Source organism: Malaya genurostris, chromosome 2 (genome assembly GCF_030247185.1).
Source record: "Malaya genurostris strain Urasoe2022 chromosome 2, Malgen_1.1, whole genome shotgun sequence".
NCBI classification, from domain to species: domain Eukaryota; kingdom Metazoa; phylum Arthropoda; class Insecta; order Diptera; family Culicidae; genus Malaya; species Malaya genurostris.
Window position 1 is genome coordinate 318,191,104 of NC_080571.1, and position 21,844 is coordinate 318,212,947.

The 21,844-nt window shown below is 36.6% G+C and overlaps 1 protein-coding gene across 2 annotated transcripts in view; it reads right to left on the minus strand.

The window, feature by feature from the left end:
- The window catches only part of LOC131431239 (uncharacterized), a 114,109-nt gene extending 100,608 nt beyond the window's left edge, over positions 1-13,501 (minus strand). Inside the window, exon 1 of one of the 2 annotated variants that reach the window (XM_058596833.1) lies at positions 12,586-13,501. The gene's annotated coding sequence lies outside the window, so the exon portion shown is untranslated. The remainder of the gene's footprint in view (positions 1-12,585) is intronic. The other variant, XM_058596834.1, reaches the window with a different exon arrangement.
- Positions 13,502-21,844: the final 8,343 nt, after the last annotated feature.

Genomic DNA, 21,844 nt, shown 5'->3' on the forward strand with positions numbered 1-21,844 from the left:
CAAGATCTTTTATACAAATGTAGCGTTTTCTTCATACTTTTAAGAAAAAATACGAATAAATTTATTCGTCACGGTTTCGAAGGAATTCTCGAATTTTTCCTGTAACACGGCTCATTATGCGGCGCACACCTTCTTCGTCCATCGTTTTAGCTATCTTATTCCACCAGGTCGTCATCTGATTGATGTCTTTGACAACCTTCCCCTTTGCCTTGAGTCTCCTCTTCATGATTGGCCAGTATTTCTCACTAGGGCGGAACTGGGGACAGTTGGGTGGGTTAATGTTTTTCGGAACAAACTGGACCCCTTTCTCTGCATACCATTCTTGAACGACTTTGCTGTAATGACAGCTTGCCAAATCTGGCCAAAACATTACGTGATGGTCGTGGGATCGAATGAACGGCAAAATTTGTTTTTGGAGACACTCTTTTTGGTATAGTTCCGATGTCATTGTCTTATTTGTAACGAAAACTTTCTTTTTTTTGCCACAGCTGCAAATGCCCTACCAAATCATAAATTTTCTTGCAAATTTGTCGGCTGGAACATCCCCCCGAGCCGTTGCCAAGTAAAATTTTTTACCTGGGTTTTGCCCGAAGTCAGCCTTGACATAGGTTTCATCGTCCATCAGAAGACACCCGTCGAACTTGGTCAGCACCTGATCGTTTCCGAGCACGAATTTTGGCCACACTATTCTGTTTTATGGTGCGATTTGGCTGTTTGCTAGCTCGATACGACTTGACTCCTTCCCGGAGTCGAGTTCTCCTCACGGTACTATGGGCAGCACCGAATTTTCTGGCCAAATCACGGTCCGACAGATTAGGATTCCTCTTAATCGTCTCCAAAATTTTACCACGCAGTTCCCGGTCGACAGTTCCACTCCGACGAATGGCTTGAGGCTTCCGAATCGTCGTCAATGTTTCCTTATACCGTTTGATAACGCGCCACACGATATTTCTGGGCAATTTCAGCTGTTTAGCTAGCCTAAATGCAGACCACAATGGATTTTCCAAAAAACTGTGCACAATTTTTTCCCTTCTTTTGGCTTCCATGTTGATTGTTTACAAAGTACAGTCGATTTGCGGAATGTCAAAAATCATACGTGAAGCGGACAAAATTCCCGACACGTGGGCGCCAAGAACTACCAAATCCGTCTACCATGAGCGCCACAATATGAGGAAAAGTTTGTTCCAATTCAAAATGAAGCAAGCTTTAGTACTGTTGTTGTACCGTTTAATTCTACTGTGTCACGGCATTACACTCTCACAAAATCACTATTTTCACAAAAGTGTAATATTCCGAAATACGTATCTGTATTATAACGTTTGATACACTTTTGTGAAAACACTGACTGTGAAAATAGTGACTTTGTGAGAGTGTCATAAACTGCCCTGCTAATTTTGTTTTTATCCGATAAACTTTCTATAAATCAACTTTGTTCCAATAATTTAGTGTTCACCCTTTAATCAGTAGAAAAGCAGTAAGTTTTTCACAAAATGATGGAATGATGATTTGTGCTTTATAAGATAAGGTCGGTTGATTTCAGGTTTTGTCAAATTTCGAATGTTTTCTGAGTGAATGCTTAATTTGTATGATAAGCTAATGGAAATTATCATTCTACTGATTAGAGATATCAAAAATGATGTTTGGAATCAATCTTCACAATCCTTCCAATTTATGTGCTTGAAAAAAAGTGAATATCTTAAAATACATTGAATATTATTGAACAAAATTCACTTATTTTAATTTAATGGTGCACATCCCGTTTCCGGAGGAACATGACTGAACGAATTATAGACTTCCAAGATACTCGATCTTAGGCCGCCGATTTCCAATCGCATTATACACCCACTGCAATCGCATCCTTCTGCCCTGCAGCAGACGACCTCTTTTAGGTTAAGTTCATCGTAGGTCACGCAGGGGTCGTCTCGGGTTGGCGGTTCATTGCATAGGGCGCTGGTCTTACAAACCAGTTGTCGTATGTTCGAGTCCCGACCTGGAAGGATTCGTAGTGTCAGTAGAATCGTAGCACCAGCCATGCACTGGTTCTGTACACTCTGAATCGGCTGCGAAGTCGGTTGAAACAGAAGGTCAAATTCCACTATAGGAATGTAATACCAAGGCTTTGCTTAGGTCACGTATGTCATCTTCTCTTCCGGCATTCTTGCTACAGGTGCAGTCCACTGTTTATAAGCCTATTTATGAATGTTCATAACTGCCCATACTTGCATATCAGTCCCATATGGGTTCTGGCCACTTTTGAATTAGCCCCACGGATAACGTCTACTTTTACGTTACTTTCAGAAATTGAAAAAAATAATTTGTGATTGGTTCCGTAAAATTTAAAAAATTTCAAGTCGGGTCTGTCCCATATGGAAAGTACTCGCATACAATTTAATTGCATCAAGAGCTGGCATGATATCACCAACTTAACTATATCGAACGATTGAAAGTTTCACACGAATGGAAAATCAAACATGAATGCGAGAGAAGCATTGCATGTTAAGATGGGACCGGGATGCGAGTATCTTTTCGTTCGCTAACGAAAGTACTTGCATATGGGTTCCATCTTGCTGCGCAACAGTTTTTATATAAACGAATGGCAAAAAATGCAATATTTCATTCAAGTTTATAATGTAATCCATGTATGTGATTCAATAGTATCACGGATCAATAATCACAGTAGCGGAAAAAAAGCGAATTGTTACCGAAATACGTATCCATCTTTTTCTCAACTAGCCGATTTACAATATAGGACTGACATGCAAGTATGGTCAGACAAGAGGATATAAACATATTTTTCCGTCTTATTTTTCATTATCCGAATACATCGTCAACTTGGTTCACGACAATGCGCGACCGCACCTGGAAATATCAAAATGGGAAATGCTCCTTCACCCGCCATACAGCCTCGATAGAGCCCTTTCGGTCTTCTATCTGCGACGACAACTGACGCATTACATTGCAGGATAGCGGTTCACATCATACTAAGTATTGTTTTTCTTGAAGGGGGATCCAGAAACTACTTGAAATGTGGGCAAAAGTTTAAAAAACGTCATGCCAATTTTCTGCAACAACACGATATTTTCGATGTTTTCTTTTAACTTACTCGTTGGCCCAATGAAAAAAAGCTAGGTCAACGACTAGTTTTTATTTTATACAATTCGCAATTAAAAACATACATATTACCAATGTTGAGCTTTATACCAGATTTTGCAGAATAACTCAAACATGACTTTTATCGCAATGAAAAATATTTACAGTCTTCATTTTCCATATCAGAATTTTCGGTATTCGATCTCAGTTCGTCACATTTAATAACGCATAGGTTCGGAAATCCACATAGAAAAATGCAAAAACACAACTCAAAATATTGACAAAGCCACAATTTCGGAAATCCATATGAAGAAAACTGTAGTACGAATGAGTTTCATGCAGGGGATACGCAACGCATAAAAAAACGAAGGAAAAAAAATTCGAATATCAAGGAAAAATATACATAACTGCGAGGATCCTCATAACTTAGGCCATCCGTATATAAAACCCCGTAGTTTCAAAACTATACGTAACAAAATTTTTATGTGTGCCTACTGGCTTGTACGATTTTCTGATCAAACAAGTGTAAACTTCCTGAGAGTTTCATAATTAGCATATATTACATTTTAAATCATTGCACACACACTTAGAAAAAATCCCTACGATTTTACATCTTATTAGATGCACATAAATGGAGCGTCGCAGTTCACGCAAATTCACGTGGAAGAACATTTAATATTGTGTCTAAAACTCCATGACATGAAATTCGTTGAAATAAAAAAAGAATACTGATAGCAACTGCCGCGACTTGAACCGAGAATCATTGAGCCACAGAATCATCTGCTTGGTTGGTAAAATGTGCATTTATATTCATACAGTCGCACCTGCTAACATAATGCAAGTTACAGTCGAAACCAGTAAAATTCAAGCTAATCTAACATTAAGTCAATACAAATTAAATTTCCCTCATTTGACGATTTAGGTCTTTATGAATTACATCGTATGAGGAATTAAGTCACCTGTATTATTCAGATTTTTTTGGTGTGTAGTTCTGAGCAGGGATGCCAGGTTTACAGATTAATCTGTGTTTCACAGATTTTCTGCACAGATTTTAAAAATGACACAGATTTTCACAGATTTTTGAAAATGATCACAGATTTTCAAAGATTCTGGAATAAATCACATCCCTGGTTCTGAGTACTTCAAAAGGTTCGATCTAAAAATATACCTATTTGTTCTTAAAAAATGCTTTGAATTAATATATAACGAAGAAAATAACAAAACTCGTCCTTACAGAATAAGACACTAAACATTATCTGAATTAGACTGATATTTTTTTACACAGTTAGTAAAACATCTAGTACCAATTCAACCCTTTCCATCCAATTGTATGTAAAAAGGCACAAACATCTGATAGTACAAATGAATGAAACTCCTACCTAGAGAACTAACTTGAGCAAATTACTTTTCTTTAATTAAACAAACAAACTGATGGATCGATTATGTGGACGAGGGCGATGTTTAGTGCGCAGTGTTTAGTTGCCTTGTTATTAATTATTCATCATCCCATATGGGCTTCTTTGGTGAACTTTGTTGGTAATTTCAGAAATGTATGCATGCCGAATATACCAGGACTGAACACCAGTGAAATGCTAGTGTGAACGAAACGCCAACTGAAGCATAATTAATCAAACCTTGAGTGGCATTAGCATGAAAGTTTCAGGTCGAATTGTTGTTCATACAAATGTTGATAGCAAATAAATACTAATTAGAAGTTTGGCATCATTACAAATTAGAGTCGTTTCATGTCAAAACAAAATCGGCACGTTTTGCAACGCTATTTTGGGATCCACGATTTATGGGCACAGTTCGATCTATTTTAAGATCGTCATGCGATGTCGTATGGTGTTAGAGCACTGCGCCGATTTTCCTAGTTAGTATCGGCGTCACCACGGCTGGTGGTGATGAAAGTTGTTAATATTTTTTATACACGTTGATTCCCAAACATTCTATGAAGGCCTTCAAATAGTTCGAGATAACGAAACACTTTTTTACATGAAAACGAGGAATGAAAAGAAATTACGGATTACATTGAACAAAAAAAAACTTGAACATTTAGGGGCTTTTTGGTTTGTGCAAAAAAAGCACATATATTGTTTCAACTTTCTTTGCGGAAAGGATATTACACCTCGGTGTAATATCCAAAAAGTGTTACATAAGTAGTGTAAGCTTTGCGTCTGCTTAGCGGTTTAAATTGAACTGCTAGGCGGAAATGGCAGTTCAATTTGAACTGCTTTAAGCACTGACGAGCCGAAGGCGAAACGCAAAGAAAGTTGAAAAAAAAACTTTTTGCAATTCTAAAGCGAAAATGTTCTACGCTTACGATCTTTCTACTGTTTGTTCAGCTGGAATTGTACCTTAGTGTTGGGCTAATGCATTTAATAAAACTCCGAAATTAAAGCAGAACCAAGTCAATCAAAACCGGTGAAACTGTAGATGGCTGCTGGTTGCTATATACTTTTCTCCACGTACAGATAGTTTTCCACCACCACCTGCCCCTTCTCCGGTATAGCTAAATTTGGCAAAAAAGAACGAAAATATGAATTTTATTAACTGGTAGTTAACCCGAACTCGACTATATAGCTCTTCTTACTGCAATGTTGAAATGTGTTATCTCAGCAGAATGTTTTTGCCTTTTTTTTAGGCAGCGGGAGTTAACAAAATACGAAACGAAAAGCAATGCGAAAATCCAAATGGGAAAACAGTTCTTTGAACTGTTCATTCTGCAGTGCGGGTTCCACCGTCTTCGTTTATATTTAGAAACGGCAGTCCTCCGATTACCCTCGGTGCGGAACGTGATAGCTGAAACTCAGTCACTGAGTATTCTTGTAACAACAAACAAACAAGTTTGGCTTCGGATGATGGTTCCACCATACGCTGGTAATTCGTGGTAAGTCGGTTTACCCCTAGTTCGCCTATGTGACCACATCGGCTGAATTTTCTGTTACAAAACATAATTTGCGCTGGAAACAGTGGCTATTTGATGATTAAAATCGTTCAGCAGTTGTGTATGTATATTGTATCTACCTGCAAACAATTTTGCAGTGAGCGAGCGATGAGTGATTTGTAAGTTACTATTGATTGGTGCGCGTTGATCAGACAGGGTTGAAGTCAGGTGAAATTTCAGTGGTGTGTCATTCAGCTTGGAAAATGAACACCAATAAAAGCTGACTATAAGAAAATTTGGTATCCACAAAAAGATCTGTAATTCGCGATTGAATAAGTTTTAAAATACCTTTGCTTTATTAAGGTTTATTAAGGTATTAGGTTTTGTGGAGCTCATTAGCGCTCACACAATAGAAACGGACACGGAATCAGCGTATTTCTTCCATTTTACCCGCATTTACTCAATGTTCTAGACTGTCCCGACCTTTCATCGTATTTTTCGATTTGTCGAAATTTCGAGCGATTTGAAGGATTCATTGGCTTGGGAACAAAATTGGTCTTGTGACATCATAGAACTCCAAAATCAATTTCGAATAGTGGCAGCGGACAAAATTAAGCCAAAATATGACTGCCACTGTGCTTGTGGATGAGTATGCATTGTAAACTTGGGTTGTCATCGTTGAGGACTTGACGAATGGTTCCATTATCAAACAATACGACGTTTTCAGACAATAACAGGGTGGTAATGTCAATTTTCCGGTTTTTCCGGTTTGCGAGATTGAAATTCACGATTTTTAGAATAGGCTCAAATCGCCTAAATTCGTTTGGAAACACGTTTGTTCAATGAACGCAATCATCTGACGAGTTTTCATGCTCTGATTGTGATAGAATAAGTACAATTATTGACAATGTCATGACCGAAAAAGAAATAATTAAAGTTTCATCTCAAAGTTTAAAAAAATCACTCAGAATTGCAGGGCAGTCTATTTCGTCGTAAATATGATGGCGATCAACCATAGCACGGGATAAATCACGTTGAATGCCAATAAATTATTAGGATTATTAGGTTAATTCCAGGGTAGCTGTCGAAGAGCAAATCGAAGAAATCTGCGCTGTAATGATTCTATTCGGTAGGCACCGTTTAGGTAAGGTTAAGGAGTGTATCGAAAATAAGCTATCCACAATTTTTTCTTTCAAGTTATGATAAAAACGATATTTTATTCAAACTAAAATTTCAAACAAGCCAATTGAGAGTGGTTTTGGCATAGTGAGCAGACACTAAATCCGGTCAAAACAGTGGAGGTGTACTATGCTTCTTATACAAAGGCAGCAATCTCTTCTAACTATTTTATTTCAGTTCGCTTTCTCATCTCATCCAAGTCAGTCGATAAAACAAAACCGCTTACGTTCGGGACGACAGAAACCAAGTATAGTATTGTGTAGTGAACAATAGAACGACCTCGAAAATAAGTGAACCGAACGAACAAAAGCTACCGCCGGTACGAAAGAATACAATTATTGTTGATTTCAAGCAGTGCAAAATTCGACCTTCGATATGAGAACTTGAAGGTTTCCTTAAGGAACAAATGTATCTTGACATTAAACGTGTGCATTTACTTTAATGCAATAAGACGAATAATGTTGTGTACATCCAGTTTTATAAAGAGTTGAATGCAATTCAATTCGCAAAAGACAATAACAATGTGCACTATGTGGAGCACGAGAACATTAAGTACAACATTCCAGTATATATGGAAGATAGTGCTATAGAAGTGCGTGTACATGATCTTCCCCCAAGCGTCATCGATCCTTATATTCGCAAAACTATGTTAGAGATTCTCTCTATCGAAGAAGAAAAGTGGAAAAAATTTTTCCCCGCTATTCTAAATGGCGTACGTTTGTTACGCATGCGTTTGAGGAGGTCTATACCTTCTTATGTGACATTCGGTCAGGATACAAGAATCCCGTGCAAATCACTTGTTACCTATGACAATCAGATGGCCACATGTCAATATTGCCAAAAAGCTGTTCACTACGGTAAGCCATGTGATAAACTGGTCAAGGAGACAACTACACCAAAGGATAACGGTGCTTCCTTCACACCAACCCCAAGCAACCCTAGTACACCTGTGACAGTCACCAACAACAGTGAAGCATCCCCTTCAACGAAACCATCCAACGTATCCCCTATAGAACAAAGTACACCAGCTGCAGTTAACAACTTACCATCCAACCAACCAGCAACTGCAAGCAATGTACAACAGACGCATCTACAGCAACTAGCAACGAAATCAACAACAATACCACCGATGCGGCAATGAATGACAAGACGAACCGCGAACAAACTGTCCCTCAATCCTCGCAGGAGGAAAATGGAAGCTTCTCTCCACCTAGAAAAAGGGTGACAACGAGACCCAATACAAAAAAAAATATCTAAAAACTCAGCTAAATCGGCCACGTAAAGCTTGTACGCAAATAGGCCTGAATAAAACACCGTAATAGAACCGGAATTTTCATTTTAAAATTCGCGCGCTTGTCCAATCGGTAAACTTTTATTCTCTCAACGTTAGCAACACTTTTATACACATTCTGTCAAATTTTGACGCATATCGTACGATTAGTTTTTGTTTGGCGTCTATACAAAGAAGTTGAAAAAATTTCGTGTGGCGAGTTTTATAATGGATGGAAATTTAGAACAACATGCGTGCATCAAATTTTGTGTTGCAAATGGATTTAAGTGTTCCGAAACGTTGAAAATGTTAGAAAAGGTCTTTGGTGAATCGTGTCTAGGAAAAACACAGGCATACGAGTGGTATAAACGCTTCAAAGGTGGTCGTACAAGCTTGGATCATGATGAGATCCCTGGCCGCCCAACAACATCTGTTACTGAAGAAAACATTGAATCGGCGAAGCAAATCGTGTTGCAAAATCGTTCTGTACCGATTAGAGAGATTGCTGTGTTGTTGTGCATCTCTTATGGATCAGCCGAACACATTTTAACTGATGTTTGGGTTTTATGGAAGGAAAACTCATGGATTTTACACCACGATAATGCGCCGGCTCACACAGCGTTGCTTGTGTCGCAGTTTTGCGGCCAAAATCTTAACCAATATCATCAACCAAGCACCGTACTCTCCAGATATGGCGCCGTGTGACTTTTTCCTCTTCCCCAGACTCAAATTGCCATTGCGGGAACGAGTTTTGAGACCATAGAAACCATAAAAGAGAATTCGCTGCGTGAACTAAAGGCCATACCTTCGGCGGCCTATAAAACTTGTATGGAAAATTGGATCAAGCGTTGGCATGCATGTATTGCCGCAGGAGGAGAGTATCTTTTAAATAAAAAAAAAACAATTTTATTTTTTCTATAAGTCTTATGTGCTTTCTGCTTTCTATTTTTCAGGTTTTTCAATTGCGAGTTACACCACACAGGCAATCTGCTATTGTGACTTCTTCTACTTCTTTTTACTGGTACAATTTCCGAAATTAAGTTGTTAATAATTAGATAGAATTTTTCCACTTCTTCATTGATTCATTTCCTTCTATCCTCAATATATTTTGCAGTTTATGCAATGCATCATCACATTGCAACCTTTCTGCCTATCCTCGGAAGAAGTGTGATATTTTTAGCAGCTCTTTTTCTAATCAAAAGACTAATAAGAGTTGTCCCTTTAAACATTTCAGCGAAATGTTTATAGGCTCAACGAGTATATTCCAAGATACAGTGAAAGACAGAACTGTCAAGTAGTAAACATCCACGAAAAGAATGAATCCACATAAAACAGCCTTAGCAGCAGATAATGAAATGTGATCCAAGAATTTGAATTTCGCAAAATTTAAACAAAGTGTTAGATACCAAATACAAGAGCATGCTTTGTGTCAATTACTGTAGCTATAGGATACATTTTGTCAAGGGTTTGTATAGAAAAACCTCAACGACTGATCTTAGGAACACGGTATGATGAATGACGCTGAGAGTGAAGAATACTCGAATCGATGGAGGTAAGTTTGTCTAGAACGAAGAGAGTTATCTGCAAGTCTTCTCCAAATAATGATCCTATTGAGAGTCCTTTTGCAATGATCAAATTTTCAATATTACTTTTGTCTTGTAACAATAATGCTCCTGGGTTGGGCAGAATTAAATTCAATTTTAATTAATTTGATTTGATACTTGATGAAATCGTTCAACAGGTTTCTTGAGAAAAATATTGCTTTGCCTGACTGAATGCAAGTGACTGACGTTTTAGAGTGACTAAAACAAGATTCAGGGTGGCGAAATGGTAGCGCGTATGCACGGAATGCATAATATCGCAATCCAAAAGCCAGAACTAAATTGCGTTTGCTCAAAAACAGCAATTGGTTGATGTATTTCTAGATATAGAGGTATCTGGTTCTGTTTTAGTTTACGTTCTAAAAGATAAGATACGGCACTGATTTAAAAAACATTATTTTCCAAACATTCTGGTAGAACAACGCGAAGGTCGCAGTGAAAAACCAAAGACAATAACAGAATCTTGGTGGGGTGCCCATCAGATAGATCAAACAAAATTGTATCATACAACAATACTTTTAGTGATGAAAAATGCACATGTTTTCATTTTGTTGGATTTAGGCATAATGTTAAATTTCATTAAAACTAGTACACTAAGGTCTTTTTTATGCGAATTTTCAGAGTTATGCGTTTTTTTTATGCGAATTTTCAGAGTTATGCGGTTTCCCTTCTGCGGTTTTTTTATGCGAAGTTTCAGAGTTTTGCGGTTTTTTATGCGAATTTTCAGAGTTATGCGGTTTTTTATGCGGTACATAAACTCGCATAAAAAAGACTTCAGTGTGTTGTTGTTTGCGGACACTGAGGTCATTTTTAGGTGTTTTTACGCGGATTTTCGAAATTACGCGGTTTTCTTGTTTTGTCTTGTAAATGCATGAAACCTCGAAATCTGGTGTTATCCCGAAATTTTTTTAAGTCAACTCTCAACTTAAAAAATTGTCGATTTTTTCAGAATTTTTTTTTTAGATTACACCAAATCTCTACTTTTCATGCAATTGCAAGCATCTTAGGATGAAGATGATCCGAGTAGATGTTTGCACTCAATTAATCCTGAATCATGGACAAAGGTATTGTCCAGAGGGTTGACGGTGAGTGTGTCATTCGTGTCCAGAACCATGTCTAATCATCTCTATTGTGTTGGGGGTGCTACGAATAATTATTGGTTGTGCAAATGGCGAAGGTTATTGTGATACAATGGCGTACGAACTAATGACCTTTCTTCCTCACTTTTTGCACTCCCCCGAGAAAAAAGATAATAACAATGCTTAATGCTTACCGACTTCGTTTGGCCGTTTGAAACATTATGTGAATCTATGACCAAGCCACAAATTCAACAGATACAACAGCTTCCTGAATTGGAGAACGACTGCAGTTTTGAGTCTTTTACCTCTGGATATTGATATTATTTAATATAAAAAAAATCAATTGAAAGTATGATTTTTAAAACTATATTCCTTCACAGTTACCATACAGATCTCACAAATCGTAGGCGTATTCAATCTAATTTCGATTTGACGAAACGACTGAAAAAAAAATCATCCAGTTAATTGGAAGGAAATCGAAAATCGATCGGTATTCGTTTGATGTACGGTGTGTCAAATTGTCATAGCAATATCTTCTGAGTGATATGTTGGTGAACAGTGTCGAGAGCCCTGTCGAAAGCTAGAACGACTCCAACAAATTGGAAAGCACAAAATTGTTATTCAGTTTAGCTCACTTTGCCAGTGAAAATGTCACGCTGCCATTTTTTTGTGTAGCAACCAGCTCAGCTGTGACTCAAGGAGAAACGAAGGAGATAAACATTCAGCTAAATTGATTGGTCGCCACGACACGCCAGTCAAACTGCCGGTCGATGTGAAATAATATTCTTGACGAACCAGACCCGAATTCATATATTTGCATATTTTCCTTATTCAATTGTCCTCAGCCGCAATCGTAATCTGTTGACTGGTTTCATATTCACAAAGGTTCTTTCCAGTGATTTAACATTGTAGACAACAGCCATGGGATGTACGACCCTTCTGTTTTCCATAGGTAAATTAGAAGCGGAAGTGATAGCGTTTCTTTAATGCATCTATGAAAGTGTATCAATCGAGCACTGCTTCGTGGTCTTGTTAATTTAATGAAATTACTGTGGACGGGAGGAAGATGAGTGTCCATTCCTAAATGCATTGCTTATATTGAAGAATGCCGTTCCGTATGTTTGTTTTCAAGGACGGGTAATGTAATTATAACGTTTTGGTTTTATACTTCGGTGCAACACCGGTGTAGGCTTCTGAATCACTGTAGCGTAACATTATACACGTAAACTATCTATTAGTAGTCTAGCGCATGTTTCGCAGACGAGGTACTTACGAAATTTTGAAACTGTCATGCGAAAAACGATCGTTCTTCCGATTGAATTGAAACTTACAATAGTTAAACCATAACAAGACAGTAAACATCAAATTGTAATCATCCAGTCATGCAGGAAATTGTTAATTTCTTCTTTTCTGTCTAGTTTCGAAGTTTCTATAAATAATGTGGAAGCAATCAATTTATAAATTCTGTTTACAACCTACCTTTAATGGACAGCCCTATTTTTGCAACCGTGTTTTCCTTCCGGTTGCTACGGTTTCTAGAGCTCCCATGTCGGCGTTCTATGAATACTTCCTCTTCCAATTAATTCTTCGTTTTTTATGCAATGCCAACTAGATCTAGGAGCATAATGCAACTTCGAAGGGCACCAATCTTACAATGATTTTTCTTCTACTAAACTTTTTCTGTAACTTTGGACTAGTATGGTTTTATTTCATCAATCACTATCACAGTATTAAAACTTATTACATAATTATATTTTCACAACTTGTAACTTTTATTCATTTTCCCAATACAAACAATAGCAATAGCATTTTTTGCCGAAAACCATAAAAATTCTCACTTTAGTGTATGTACTGCAATAGTTGATGCGAAAATTTTTCTCCTACTCGGTTCCAACCATAACAATGGCCATCCGAATAATTACAAACACCCAATTTCACTATACAGCTGAGTTTTCGCTATGGGTCACAGAGCTAGTGATGAAAATAATACTGAACTTCACAAAAATAAGAAACTTTACGCAACTGCTTTCCACGCACAGGAAACACTTTTATGCCGTAAACTTTTCGATATTTTTTTCTGTTACAATATTTCACCTACTACACAAAACACATCTCCATATTTACAGAACTGCACTGGCACGGCTGAAAACTAGATTGAAAACACTGCCATTGCCATTCGTAAAGTTTGGAACAATTTGCACAATCCACAATTTTTTTCACCATTTGCAATGCTGGCAAGATCTAATGCGCACAAGGGGGGGCCTCCTGCTCGGCTGCTGACTGGAGAATATGACACGCAATAGCACAAAGACCCGATGTTGCTCGCCGAGAAAAACCTTCGAGAATGAAATGAAATCGTTTGGTGGCCAACTAGCAGCAGAGATAGAAAATTTTTCACACACCGTCTGCGACGGAGGCGACGAGCTTTCTCTCGTTGCAGTCGCACTCTCAACCGTACATTAATCGGAGAGACTTTCAGGAGAGAGTTGTAATGACGTTTGGTACAAGAAAGAACAAAGTAAAGTGTCAAAAACATGAAACGCAAAGATTTCGTTAGAACGTTGACACTGAGATGGAGCAGTTTTCCACAGTAGTCAGACTCAAGTAATTACTTGTCGAGCCGCAACGGTTCGATTATTGGACAATTTCTCACCATTTGTCTAAAAATACCTGAATTTTATTTATTAGGATTTCCGGTTCCGGAGTTGCAGTGTGATATGTGCTAAACAATGAAAATATGCTCACATACTTTTCTTTTTACGATTCAGATAAAAATGAAAGGTTTTAAGTTTTCATAGAATTTTATTTCGATGCGACTTTCGATTCCGAAACTACCGAGTGATTAGTGTAAAATTTTAGATTTCAAGCATAAATCAAATATTATTATTATTTATTTTATTTATGATTGAAGGGTTAATCAGATAGTTATAATTTTATTTAACCCCGGTTTTAACCTATGTGGTCTAAAGGCAAGAAATGGGGAAGGACGAGTTCAATGTTTAATACATGTCATTTGAGTTTCTATTTTGAAACGAAGTCACTGTTATTTTTTTGTTCTTGCTGGGTGTATTCGATACCCTTTTTCTTGGGGGAGATGCAGTATCATTTGGTTCACCCCATCGTCCACCGTCCCCGTTGTTTTGTCATCGCAGTGGCTGTTGTTATCGATAGCATCGTTGTAAGAACCCTCTGTCTCACTTTCATTTTGTTTTGTTTTGTTCGTTTATTCATGCCGTGGTGTAGCATTGCACCGGTGTAGTGCAATTTAAAAACGAAATCGACATTCGTTTTGGCCCAAGGTTACATGAAGGAATGCCTCTTGAAGCGGCTACTTCCACTTCTAATGTCGTTTTTGTTTTTAAATTGCACTACACTGGTGTAGCGAAAGCTGCACTGAAACCGTTCGTTTTTACCAATTGCACTACACCAGTGCTACACTTTTTCTGCACCGATACCACTGGTGTAGCACTCATCAAATTTAAATTCAAATTCAATTAATGCATTCTTAATCAATAAAGAATCTATTGATTCACTTAATATGAGCTAATGTTTGTTTGAAAAATTCCTCTGAAATCAAAATCTTCAAAATGTCACATCAACAAAATAATTTTAATGATCAAATTTTGTTTGTGTTACCTTTATATTCATATGATAAACATGGGAGCATATGCATCCAAAATCAAAACTAGCCTTTTCGTGCATGTGCCGTTTCAGTTTGAGTTTATTCAAATGTTTGCTCATAATTTATATAATAACGCTGGTTGTAACGAATGTTGAATTCTTTAAAACAAATAAGAAAATTTCGAAGGTAAATTTATGGAAATACATAGTAATTTAATTATTTTAAAGTCGGCTACAAATTGGAATGGTACTGTAAACTTTTCAGTGTGGAAAAGGTTGTATGTTCTTCGATTGTAAAAGGGCTTAAACATTTTCTCGTTTTCTAGTGTGCTTGCGATTTAGACCATTTTGTTTTAATCGTTGAAAAAATTCTTTTCTCAGCTGCCGCGAAATCACTCGATCCACTGAATGCAGATCAAATGTTCGTTGAACCAGTACAAGAATAACACTGACGAACCCTCCACGTCTACATCGTGGGCCATCCGCCGGACGATTCTCTTCCTGCTGCTATATTATATGCGCATCAAGCTACGTTTTTCTATTGCAAACCCATTTTTTCGAAGAGAAATCGTATAGGTGTATCTCTTAGACGGTATTTTTCAGCATAGATTCCTAAAAACTAACGGTTTAACACTTTTATCAAGATTCATCATTCACGTTTCCTGTTGAACATATTTCCACTATAGCTACTGATTTGCACTAAGGTTTGATTAGAATCGCTGGTGGTACACCTTCAACCGGCTGGCTGATAAAGCTTTGATTTTGAGTTCGATAAACTGTACCGTTTCCATACACACTCCGATGTCTTGATGCAATTGCCTGCAATACTATGAATTACTATACAAAATTCACTTGGCATACCTTTTGTCTAAATATATTGCACAACTTTAAAATACATTTCCGAATGATTATTGACTATTGTTGTCTAAACAGACAAACGAATTACTAAATTATTCAATTCACCTAAACCATATTGAAAAAAGGGTTTAAAAACAAGTCACACAATGAAATGGGTTTAAAGACAAACGTCACAAGTTGTTTCGATTAAAAGAAAAGGCCTAAAAGAAGGGTGTATGAACAATATTTTGCCGAAAAGGTGTTTCAATGAATGGCATGAAAACAACGTTGCCTTTTGAAAGGGACCAAATATTTTTTGGTTAATTTTCTTGTTAAATATTATAGATAAATTAAAACCACGATTTGTTTGTTTACTTTGTAAACTATTACAACATTTTCTAATGCAAGAAACAAATTATGTGTTCAAATCAAGTCCCTGCTAGGCCGCCATGTTTTTGTGACCATCATCTTTTCCGCAAAGACGAAAACAACGAAGAAGTATATAAGTTCGTTGTTGCTAAATATCTGTGAAATTTAGCTGTGAAAGTTGATTTTTTTATGTTTGATTATAAATGTGATATCGTTATGAAACGTGCGCTGCCAAATTGTAATACTGACTTTCACAATCAATGAAGTGTTGTGTTTTACTTCATTTTGTTTACTTTGCTCTCACTGACTTGCTAGCTTTGATGGCCCCGAAGGACTGAGATGTTGGTTACGATAGCACTAGCTGGAGCGCCTTATTGTTGCCACCGGGCTGGTTCAAATAGTTAAACAGGAATTTAAAATGCTAACTCATTTTTCAAAGTTGATTATCCTAAATGTATCTGTTTGTTCTTAGCACCTTATGAAATGTTGTCATCGAATTAAAAACGAAAACGCCATAAGGTCTCACACTGGTTCTGAGCTTTTCTGGCGGATTAAGCCTCGTACCATTACTCCAAAGATATTTTGGAGTGGTACAAGTCCGATGAGGTCAACTTCACGCCGAAGGACTTCAATCCTCCGACCGTACCGAAGCTACGAGCAATTGGAAAGTTGGGTCATAATGAAGTAGACGCTTCGGAAACATCCTAGGGAAGTAAAATCGGAGGAAGATATGAAGAAAAAATGGATTTCCACGCAAAAAATGTTGGTCCAAACGTTATACAAGACCTTATGAGTTGTGTTAAGAATTGTATGTGTATTGAAATTGAATAAAGCGTATTGAGAAAAAGTCAAATAGTATATTTTATTTTATTCCCTGAAATGATAATGGGTTGAATAGGTAAATTTTGCCAAATATTTTCTTGTGATGTAATCTGAGTCCGTACTTCCTTTAACTGGTCCGAGAACTGTTTCAATTTGTATCGAACTGTTTCAGTTATTATACGCAGAAATAACAAAACTTTAAATTTGATTTATGATGATTTCTAGCTAGAATATGATTGTTTTGATCAAATTTCTCCCTTCAAAATTTGTTTTGAATCAAAATGTTTGTCTACCAAAGTTGAGTTAATGCTATCGGAAATGTCCATGTTGATTCAATCCTGCTATACTTTTATATCAAGAAAAAAAATTATCTTTGATTTTATTTGTGTAATGATACAACTAAGTTTACTATTCGAATGAACCGTATTAGCTTTATTTTATATAAACCAGAGCAAATTTTTCCCGCGTGAATAAACCAAAGCAAGTTCTACCATTTCCTCGGAGAGTTTCAACAATTCAAGCGTATACAGAGATCTTGGCCGGACTGATGAAACACCAAAATCATTGGATTCTAATTAAAATACCAGGGCTTGATGTGATATGTGAATAATACGGTCGTCTCGCCACAAAGGACTAAATGTCTATAAATTTGAATAAAAGTAGCATCAAAAATTACCTTGAACATTTGTTTGAAAGAAATCATTTTATTCGTAAAATGAAATAGAAATTTATGTTTTACGTTTCGCATTCAGCTTATCAGTGCATTAGCAGATTATGTTGATTGCTAAGGCCACCGCTGAGCAGACGGATTATGTTGATCCGCGAGGTGGCATTAGCAGTCAACATAATCTGCTAATGCACTGATGAGCTGAATGCGAAACGTAAAACAGTCATGTGCACTCCAGTACAAACCGGTACCCACGAGGTACCAAAACCTAAATGACAGAAATGTATGATTATAAAAAACAAAAACGATAGTTGAAATAATTAAGTTCATTTTTTTCAATAAAAATGTCTGTAAATTTAAAGCGCTATTATTATTATCTTGATTTGAAGTTAGTTGTTTTAAAACAAATTTTTAAATTGAATTTATTGTGAAATTGTTGCATGAAACCAAAATTTAGTTATTTTTACAATTTTTGCACTGCGTGTAGGTTGTGCTGGTTAATGACAAAAAAATAAGCTTAGTTTTTGTTTTCAAGGAAGAGTTGAAGAATACTGTAGTATATAAGTATAGGAATATAGGTGATTAAAAAAGTTAAAGTTTTTGTTCAAAACTCCACTGATTTGAATTAATTCAATTCGGTTAATAGTTGAGAAACGCATATAACATTCAACTTGATTATAAAATATACATTTGTTACTCCAATTTAATTTTGAACAAATACTATTTTTTTGTTGTAGTGTGACTTCTGAGAGCTAAGGATCTAAGACAAGACGAGACAGCTGGCTTCTTACTCTTATTCTGATTGCTTTCCATGGGCCCTGCTGAATTATGAATGATAGTTATCCAACATTTAGGGATTTTATAAATATCTATTTAGAGTATTGGAGATTTTATAAATATCTATTTTGAGTGGTACTCATAAATGGAACCAATTAAAGCACATATAACTTATAGGTATCTTGTAGTATATTGACTGTTGAGGCTGATTCGCAAGCTGTATTGAATATTTCAGAATACGAATACAATTATTGCATTCACTAGATTTCCGTTCGAACTGTTAATAGAATGTTGTCATTGATAGTACTATTGTCACAGACTAACAGACATGACAGTATGAGTAAATTCTTATAAAAATAATTTTTCGGGATGCACTAGTTCCACCTATATTGTACTGCGCGAACTATTTACTATCGGTACACCCCTTGTGTTATGTAAAAGTTTTTTTACTAGTTGGTTTCCCCTCGTTTGTCAACACCGATCAGCTGCTTGCAGGGATGCCTGATTTCATCAAAATATTTGAAAATGAATCGTCATAATAAATTATTGGATTACGTTGATAATATATTTAACTTTTTCGCGATGTTGGAAGGTAACCATTTATTTGACTCAACGTTGTTCATCTAGACTATTTTTTATTGTGTTGGCAGTTTTCACAAGTGGCGGCAGACCAGAAGCAAGTAAATACTGTAACAAAACGGGTTCGATTTTGTATTGCGTTGGAGGATGAGAAGTAGGCACAATTATGCATATAGTTTTGGCAATATGTATTAAATCTGTATCCTGTAAGAAATACGCATGGACGTATACAAATCAATATATTACAGGAAATTCTGTATGAATGGCAACTCTGTTGGTAAATGAAAAAAATAAACACAGTCTAGATGACAGACAGGATGTTTTTGATAGGGTAACGTGGCGCCATCATGACACATGTGAGTACTGTCCCAAATAAAGGAATATTCGAAATGATCGTTAGAATGATTGAAGAATCTAATTTGAGTGTCCTGTCTGTTAGTCTGTGCTATTGTTGTACCGTTTACACTCTTACAAAGTCACTATTTTCACAAAAGTGAATCAAACGTTATAATACAGATACGTATATCGGAATGTTAGTAACATCCTTCCTCAGTGTACGGGTTTTATAAGTTTATTGGATTATAACTTATAAAATCGATACACTGAGGAAGGACGTAAATAACATTCCCAAATACATATCTGTATTATATCGTTTTATACACTTTTGTGAAAATAGTGACTTTGTGAGAGTGTAAATGACGTGACATAGTAGAATTAAACGACACACAACAGTAGTATTAGTGAATTATTGCATTGTTGAATTTAGATTACTTTGAGATCAAATTTCCTTTAGGTGTTTTCACTAATCTTGCTGCAAACAATGCGAAATACGATGAAAATAACCCCGTGGTAACGAAAACAGTACAACACAAAAACCGTCAAAGTGGCTCCCAGGCTCGGAGCCAAGCTCGTAACGCGAGCTGTCTTCTCTTGTCTTAGGCTATTCGCAACTCTGTGATGGATATCTGTTCTAAAATGACCGACTGTCGTATAATTTAAAACTGTCAAAAATAAAACAAGCTTTAGGATCTCATCGCGAAGATTTAAAATCTGTTTGTTAATGTATTGGTGTTATGTCAACTCATAGTGATGTTTCAAAACATAAACAAACAAACAAAATAAATGATTCCGAAAACGATGTAAATTTTTGTCACAAACTTCTAGAGAAAATTTCTCGATGATAGTGAGCTACAGTGCTTTTAAATAATACTGTGTTAGTCAGTGCTAAACACTTCCTGCTTATATTGACAAATTCTGATATGTCATTCGACGCTTTAACGTTTCGCCTGTTAGATCTCGCTACACACACTCACGCAAGAAATTTAAAACAATGTTCTATTCGTATTTCAAATTTTCATTATTTTGAAACAAATTCGTCGAGCAGTTTCAAATCTATTTCAAATGTGTGCTCGATAAATAGAACTAGATCTCAGCGTTGCGATCCATATGTAATAAAACAGCGTTACGAATAACCTTAGCTCCAGATGTACTCCGTTTATTTGTTCATTATTTCGTTGCCATAATTAATATTTGTATCAAGAAATTTGACATAATAATATATAATGAAATAATTTTGATGAATCCAAAGAAGTGTAAGACGTAATCTCGAAAAGAAGATTACGTAGGAAAATATCGAAGTCACTCTACAACAGTAAGATTTCTGAACTCAATCAAAGGAAGTAACATTTGACCATAAAATACATTTGCTAGGTGAATACTTACTTTAATGCCGATCATCATTTGAAATATTCATTTACGATGAATGTACGCCTCTCTCTGTGAGTCGAATGTGCATGAACTAGTGAACAACTGCTCGCATTTCTCTCGGATATATACTAATACACTAACATCATTGCAGAGCTTGCTCCGCCTTCCAAGGGGCGTGTCAATCCTTGTCCAGCAGTCATTTTCGTTTTCGTAAAACAAGTAGCACAACACACTGCTGGGAAGGGATTATTTCTTCTTTAAATCATCACACCTCTCTCACTACTTACCTACTGACAAAAGGGTACTAATTTCTAGGAATTAATTGTCCAGATTAGTTTACAATAGCACCAGCTGGGCGAATGGCAAACTTCTTTCCCTCGGGTGGTTTCAATGCAGGCGGTCTTCTGATTTGCCGGTTTCTTAGGAAAATTCTTTGTACTCAGCATATCGTAAATTGCAGAAGCAATAATCCCTACGACCGGCCAAGTGCGCACATTCGCAATGCAATATTCGAACCCTCGATCATAAGAGAATGCACTTTGAGAGCATGGACGGAGGTGCGCTGCAGCCGTAGTTGTAAAATGGACGTTATTCCGTTCGATCGTTGGCACTGGTCAGAGTGGGGAGTTTTGCGTGTGGAAAAATCACGTACGGTCCGTTTTCAAGATAAAGCAAAGTCGTTTCGAGCACACGTTTGCTGCTTTTACCGATACGGTTCAGTTCCCGAGCGCTTTCGTGTGTTTAGTCTAAAGGATTGTGTTTCATGCCAGCGAAAGTAGCTTCATAAACAATGGATCGAACTACAACCGCCGATAATACCTCAACGGGGCCGAGGATCAAATGAACATAGATAAAAATCGTTCAGTCGAATGTACGGCTGACTAGTTGTGCGAATTGTTACGAAGTACCGATGACACGAATGTCCGAGCCTAATTATTGATGGTTTTAAATACCAACATTAAACTTTTTATTGGTCGTGTGCTTTTCTTGACTAGTTGAAATCTAAATGATTCATTATTTGCTAAGATAGATCCATCTACATGGAATGATATTTTCTGTTTCTTGGAAATTTCCTCTGCTTTTCAAGCTTCTGTTATCTTAAAATTATGTTGTTCCTATTGAAGTTGATAGTTCTAGAACGAACAATAAAACAAAATAATTAGTAATAAGGTAACAAAGTATCTCATTTGAAGAAACTTGAGATTACATACTTAAATTGTAATGCTGGATCTTGGCAAAATATAAAATTGCTGGGAATCTCGGTAATACCAAATTTGACAATTCAACGTGATTATTTCAAATGGGCCTAAAAGCAAATGGCCAATTTTCTTTCGATTATTTCTGCGTTATTATACAAAT